This window comes from Montipora capricornis, unplaced genomic scaffold (genome assembly GCF_036669925.1).
Source record: "Montipora capricornis isolate CH-2021 unplaced genomic scaffold, ASM3666992v2 scaffold_492, whole genome shotgun sequence".
Classification (NCBI taxonomy): domain Eukaryota; kingdom Metazoa; phylum Cnidaria; class Anthozoa; order Scleractinia; family Acroporidae; genus Montipora; species Montipora capricornis.
In genome coordinates this window covers 70,001-77,500 of record NW_027180230.1, presented here as the reverse complement: position 1 = coordinate 77,500, position 7,500 = coordinate 70,001, and positions in this window count along the sequence as shown.

Sequence of the window (7,500 nt, the reverse complement as noted above, 5' to 3'; positions counted from 1 at the left end):
TCTTATCATACGCAGCTACATGATATTCCAATCATTTTGTAGCTCATGACTTCTTTCCAGCCTATTGTGCCATGAAAACTTCTCGCCTCAAAAAGGTTTCACATCGCCGATTCTCAATTGAATGAATTCCGCTTTGCCTCGAATTTCCGTTTCACAACTTTTCAATAAAGAACAAAAGAAAATTGCTTTTAATTACTCGCCAACACAATACCATTGGTGGGAATCGTAGTGCCGGCGTCTCAAAAAATAGCTCACTTCATCTAAACCTCTGCCTTAGTTCACTGCAATAATCGAAGGAGATATAATATTATTCTACTTATAACCATCATAATTCCTTCCAGAATGTATACCATTTCCAAGCTTAACAAGCAAAACGAACAGACATGGGTGAATTTACAGCGGCGATTGAATTGTATACAATTTTCTTACAGCAAGCTCTTCACGAACGACGAAGTACACCGTTTTGTTAAAAATAAGGCTGTATCGGTTGGAATCTCTGAAGGCCATTTTATTCCCACTTTGCTGGCGAGTATAAAATATGTATATTTGGTTTTATCGTTCCTTTACCAACACTTTCCTATCTTTTTCCTCCGTTCGGCAACATCATACATGGCTTAGATCGAAATTTGGTTAGTCTTCCAAACCCACTCAGTCTAATTCTAAGTTAACCCTAATTTTTGTTAAGGCGGTTTCCATTTGTTCGCAACCTTAAACAAGACAATTTTTTGGTACACAGGAAAATCATCTGCGACACAGCACGCAGCCCAAGATCCCCTGGAAGCCTCAGACCTAGCTTTAACTATACTGAGCAAAACAACCTCGTCAGGTTTGGTCAAGCATCTGGCCCAGAACAAGAAAGCCATTCTCTTATCTCCGAGGGTGTTTGACATAACCTTTATAAATCTGTTGTTCCAAATGATTTCCTGAAGCACAGCTTCTTTGTTTTCAGGAGTGCTTAGCTTATATTCTTGCCAATATCTTTATCGAAAGAAGAGAAATATTTTATGCCTAAACCACCTTTTTTACTTTTAATCAAAGTTGTTCTACGAATCTTCGCCAGTTTATAGTTCCAAATAAAATCAAAAATTAATTTGTTAACTTCATCTACTAAATGTTCTGGAATTTATAAGACACTACAAACAAATAAAAGCTTGGACAGAGCTACAGTTTTGGCAGTTCATTTTACTGCTTGCCCTTTAACAGTTTTCATTCAACAACTACCGGACTGCGGACCACGGTGGCAGTTCATTTCACTGCTTGCACTTGAGCACTTTTCATTCATCGACTTCGGGACTGCGGACCACGGTGGCAGCTTTTATAAGCAGGACATTTGGTGGGCCGGGAATTCTGTAATCACTCCGCTCACTGGACAATAAGCATCAGGGCGAAAGATGCAAACGAAGTTTGGTGTTCTGATACAAAGAAAGCCTAATAGAGAATTTCGCCGGCATGAAAAAGACCCATATTTCAATTCCATTGTAAAAAAAACTTGATGATACGTCTCATTTATTGAAGGTTAGAGGCAAATATATTGTTTCACTTTCCATTCAGGAAAAACGTGAATATTCGATGTGCCGTCTTCTCGTTGGGACGAACAAAAGGGTATTGGCCTGAAAATACAATACTAATCTTTTTTTATCTCCCAAATTTTGCATAAGCATTGTTTCAACGAGTATTATGGAATTTTCTGCTTCGGGCAAGTTTTGTACGGTCGTCACTTATTTCTATCCCTTCAACTTACACGACGTACAATCTACTATAGACTTCAAAGCTACTTCAGTGAAACAAACGTTTTAAAGAAGCTGAGAAGATTTACAATAGGCGAGGCAAAGAGTTGAACCCAGATCGATGGCTTCACCTTGCAGTTTCCGATATCCACTAGACTAACGAGACAAGCTCCTGGAAAGTCGAATTTTTTAGAGTATCGACATAGTAGTACCCAGCAAAAAAATTGAAATTTACCGTCTTCAACGGGGTTTTTAGACCAAAATACCGTAGATCAGCGCGGCTTACTTTAGAAATGCTATTTCTTATTGAACTTAAGCTCCAATTCTGCCTGTTTTCGTTCTTTTCACAGCGGTAAGCTTGTCATATTAAGATGGGATATTATGTCGTGAAATTGTTATGAAATGTCAATGTCAGTTTGAGGGATGGCCATAAGTGTTGACCATTTTGTACAGCAACATAACTATTCATTAAGCCATTTGCTGGTTTCAGAGCTCTTATCATTTCTTTTTCTTCACAAAATTCCCTCTTACCTGAGTGATTGAGCACTTCGCTAATTGCATCCCTTCAGCCATCAAAGTAATATCACCCGACTCTTCCTTCCATGTGCTAATTTCAAAAGAAGAAAACTGAACTTATTGGGATTGGCTGAAATGATAATCAGGTATTTATAAACATATTTGCGTCCAACGATGCATTCGCTTGTATCAGAGTGATTTGGCTTTTTGAATTGCATACAGAATTGAGGGTGCAGATGCGCACTTTACCGTTCCTTTGCAATAATAAGGCCAGATATTTGACAAATGAAAAGCGTTCAACTATTTGAAGATTGAAGAGTATCATATCCTCAAATAACGTGATTTCAAGCTACCTTGCAACGAGTATTGTTTTCCGCTCATAAAATGAGAAGGCAGAGCTATGTAGAGGTGAGTCTAAGTTGCTTTGGCTTTTGAAACGACCGCTGAAAATGCTCTATGTGATTTTCAAAACAAATTGAACAAATCTTAACATGTGGTAGGAAATTGCTTAGAGTACTGATCAAAGTTCCCTGACAAATCGATGCGTGTTGTGTTCCCAGTCACATAGGGTGCTTTCCGTTAAGCCAAAATTTCCAGAAATTTCGGGCTGAAGTCAAATGGAAAGGTCTGTTTCGGTTTGGTCCTACCGGAACATTTGGCACCACCACTGGAGGTGGTCCTCTTTGGCCAGCCGGTCTGGTTCGACCGAAACGTGCCGTTCCATTTACAAAAATTCGCGTTTTCAGTCCCATTTCACTGTGATTTAACCGAAATTTTGGTCAAAACGTAAATGGAAAGCTTCGGCCCGGTTGGAAACTGACTCTTTGATGAAAATTGTCGTTCCATTTTTCCTTGGTTAGTTCCACTAGTCTCCGACCTGATTGTTAGGCATAATGGAAAGCACCCATAAATCTCAAAGTCCCACAAGATACGAAGGCGAAGTTCTTGACAATTTGTGACCGATGTTGTGCACTTTAGTGGAATTCCCGGATTGGTGTTTGAATGCGCATATCTTTCATTCAAAGAAAAACTATTCGTAACCAACACTGGCCAGGTCATCAAGTTGTTGCAAAGCAATTACATGCCACTCCCTTTTCGTCGTATTTTAGACAGTGGCAGGAAAGCTTCGATGATTGGCTGAGAAAGGAAAAACTTTGTTGCAGTTTCCAGTGCTTGTTTGTGTATTTGAACATCTCGTACAAATTCTCAGGTTAGAGATTTCTGTACCGCAAAATTTCTAGTTCACGTCTTTCCCTATATAGCTTTTTATTTACGTAGCTTTGACCACACGTTTGTCTGACTTGGCAGAATCAGGCCAGTAGGTACAGTTCTTCCATTTAACCAAACGCAATTACGATAAATTCATTGATTGCATGTGACGACACAGCAGCCATGTTGGTAAAAACAACAATAGCGAAAAACTCTTTTGGGAATTTAACTCAATTGTTATGCAAAACGTGAGCTACAATTTTCTAATGTTTTGGCACCAACATGGTAGTCTTATCACGTGAGTGCAAGCTTAAAATTCTGAAAGATTGAGCAATCATTTTGAATTTTACATCTCAACCTAGATAATAAAATAAGTTTTGCTTTTTCATTGATGCGGGACATTTGCAATGTATTCTTGCTTGTCCAATTTAAGCCGCCAAAGTGCTTGGAATTGGGAATCCGCTCCCCTTTGTTTGCCACACCCTCCCCCTCCCTGAGTTATCAATATTGGTCAGATGTGGCATAGTTTTCTACAGTTACTTTAGAGTTGATCTGTACCAACGCACTCAGAGATGGCTAACGTTTTTTGGACTTCTCTAATTATTGCTCCATAAAGGATCATTGTTGTGCATATGTTTGCAGTAAAACGAGATTGCTTTCCTTTTTTATATTCAGGTCAAATGTAACAACGTGGTTGATACACAAGACCCGGACTGAGTACCTTGAAGCTAAGCGAAAAACAAGAATGCCATGTGCACAGAGATTAACTGGTGCAATAAGATATTCTGAGGGAAAACGGGAACAAGATTTTTAAGTGAGTGCAGAGTTTTGCTTTGACATCTGTGACATCGAGTGGACAATAAGATCAAGACAAGCGAAGAAATGCGTTGAAGACGAAGACCAATTGTATTCATGGCTTGAGATACGTTGACTTTACTTTGTTTGGGTTACCAAACACTCCTGTAAACTGCAGTAATAACATAAATTAGGCCTTTGCTGTTCTGCGTAAGAGAAACACCTCTTTAAAGAACATAGAGATAAGAGGCTGGTTCTCCTTGGCGATGCAAGTGATAAACACAAGCAACACATCGTGTACATGCAGAAAGCCCAGGTCGTGAATTAACGTTTTTGTGATAGTTTAAGACGCAACAGATCAACGCTGTTTTTCTCATACATGTTAAAATACATGTTAACGTGTAATGGAGAGCTTTCTCTTTGATGGGACTGGGTACTGAATTAGCTCGCTAAAGCGTCCTTGTTTGTTACCTTCTGAAGGAAGCAGGAGTTTAACTGTCTGCCCACTTTTTATAATTGCCAACGAGCTGGCTCTCTCGTTTTGACTCCAACATACCCACATGCAATTTTTGGTAATCTTTCATCAGTTCACTGACACTACAAGAATTGAAATGCTGCATAAAGAACTTAAAGAACTCACTTCATGTCAGTATTCCAGGACAGTCCCAACTGATCCATCTTGGAGCGGATATAGTGCTGTGAACACAAACTGACGATTAACAGACATGTTCAACAAAATATAACACTTTTCAAAGATGGCAATATTTGTCTTATAAAGACTGCTGAAAAGAATCTCAATATGACAAACCATGCTTGCAATAGCCTAGCGATACAAAAGGTTGTATTTTTGCCAAGCCTGCCGGTTACCAAATCGCAATATTTTGAGGTCTTTTTCATAATAGCTGTTACACAGGGGTTTCAGAAGAAAAGGTGTGAAAAATTGCTCGCCGATCGAGGTGCAAAATTTGAAAATACAAAGGTTTTCAACGTTCATTTGGCGTAGAAAACGACGATATGTCCCCTTCCTAGACGCAAACATACACAGAAACAACAAATTCATGATCGGCTTTCCATACAGAGCTTATTTACCGACAGATCAGGGTGTCTGGGAATCTTTCGCCTTCTGCCTGAACTGTTTGGTGATGGCGTCCACGATCCAACGCTGTTAGCCTGCGTAGCTACATCTTGATCTATCTTCACTTCCAAAGCAACGATCCTTGCTTCTATGGCCTTGAAACCATTTTCCATAGTTTCCTGGATCTTTTTGATGGACTTAAAACGGCATCAGAAAATTCTGCCTGGTTGCCTTCGATGATACATAAGGAATCATTGAATTCATCCAGCTGTTTTGCAATCTTGCCGTAATTGCGCTCTTGTAACGCGTTCTTGATCTCAACAATTCTGGTCAAAATTGTGCGGAATTCGGAAGCTGTATTTGCTCGGTTGTTTGACATCATGAATCAAAAGATCAAACCACACTTGAAATCACCCCAAAAGAAACTTGCTGCGGCTAACGCCACCGAAATGCAACAGTGGCGAGAAAATACGTGTAAACAATGCAAGAAGCGGTGGGATGCCATTGGTCCATATAAGCATGCGACACACTCCTATTGGCCAGCAGCTCAAAGTAGTTTTGATCAGCGGATACAGGCAAGTTGCAGGCGCCAACAGGACAAAGAAGCTCGCTGCTTACACTAAAATTTAAGTCTTTTCTAGTATGCCGAAACGAAATTCTCCTCGAAAATTCAAGAAAAGGAACAGACGTCGCATAAAATGCCCTCGTTGTGGCGCAAGTTATTCCTATTCAGAATCAAGGTCGTATTCATGTGGTGGGGACACATTATCGGGATCTGACGAAACGGACCTGAATAAAATCTTCGACACCGAACTACAGCAAGAAGAATCGGACGTTAGAAGCGACTGCCACGATACTGATGACACAGAAGCTGTTTGTGAACACTTGCTGTCCTCAGATATCCGAAGGAGGTTGCGAGACCGGTTGAGAAAACGGCTGAATGAGGAGGACTTGGCTCATTTTGACGATGATGATTCCCATAGTAACGACTGCGGAAGTGCCTCTTCTGGTGACTCAGTTAACGAGAACTGGAAGAACTGCCAAGACGATGACGATGTAGAACAGGATTTTGATCATGAGCAGGAACAAGTTCTCAAGACTGCCAACAAATCATTGCCATTATTCGACAAATGTGGCGTTCTTATTTATTGGTTGTTGTTATTTTTGTTGTCTTGGCAATGTGGATTTTGTCTGTGATTCCAGGGATATCTAAACCAGTTGATTGTAGTAATAATCTTAATTCATCCAGCTTGCCTTTGGTTAAGACCCCATTAACATTAATATGAGCTGTTTTCAGGGACCCACGACCAATGGATAATTCATTAATAAGCCATTCATAAGGATTTTCATCATCACCTGAGACATCAATTTGCGCTTGGAAAGTGTAAAAAGAAGGTGAAGATAAAGGAGCTACAGGTGGTGAAAGTTTCAAACATACTGGACAAATCCAGTCAAAGTTACCCAATTGTTGGTACTGTTTGTACTGGGCAGGTTTAACATTTCCACACTTCATGTGGCATCATTTGTCAAAATGGTCACAGTAGAGTGCTCTGTAATTTCTTGCAACTACTTTCCGGCAAACTGAACATTCCTCTGGACCTGGATTCGGGTTGATAGCACCACTAACCGTAAGATTAAATAGCTGGAAAGTCGATTCGGCATTTGGATATAGTTTAAATCTTAAAGAGAAAAATTTTGTTCTCTGATCCAATTGAAATCCAACATGGCTGCCAACCAGCGTTCGTAGCTTTATTTGTTTCAGATCAGTATCAAACGACGAGATAAATCCAACTCTTCTTAGACAGTCGGGGCAATCGACCTCTACTTTAAGAGGAAAATCTTTCTCTGTAAAACCAACTTAAGATAAGAGCAATAAGCAAAACTCGGGAGGTTGAGGACTTACGTCCATTCGCCATCAGTCCAGAAAGATGCGCGGGTCATTTTGATGAACTTATTAACACAGAAAAAAAACTAGAATAACATGGCGAATAACAATAATATTGGTTATGCATGCCCTGTTGCTTTTGGACCACCAGCGGTAACCACAATGACAGAAATCCACCAGTGGGTGTAAATAAATAGATCTTGTAACGCATTCCCCTAACAAGATCGGTGAGAGGCCTCTTCTGAGGGTTCCAAGGTTTGCATCAAATACGTGGCAGCGTTAAATGGGTTTGG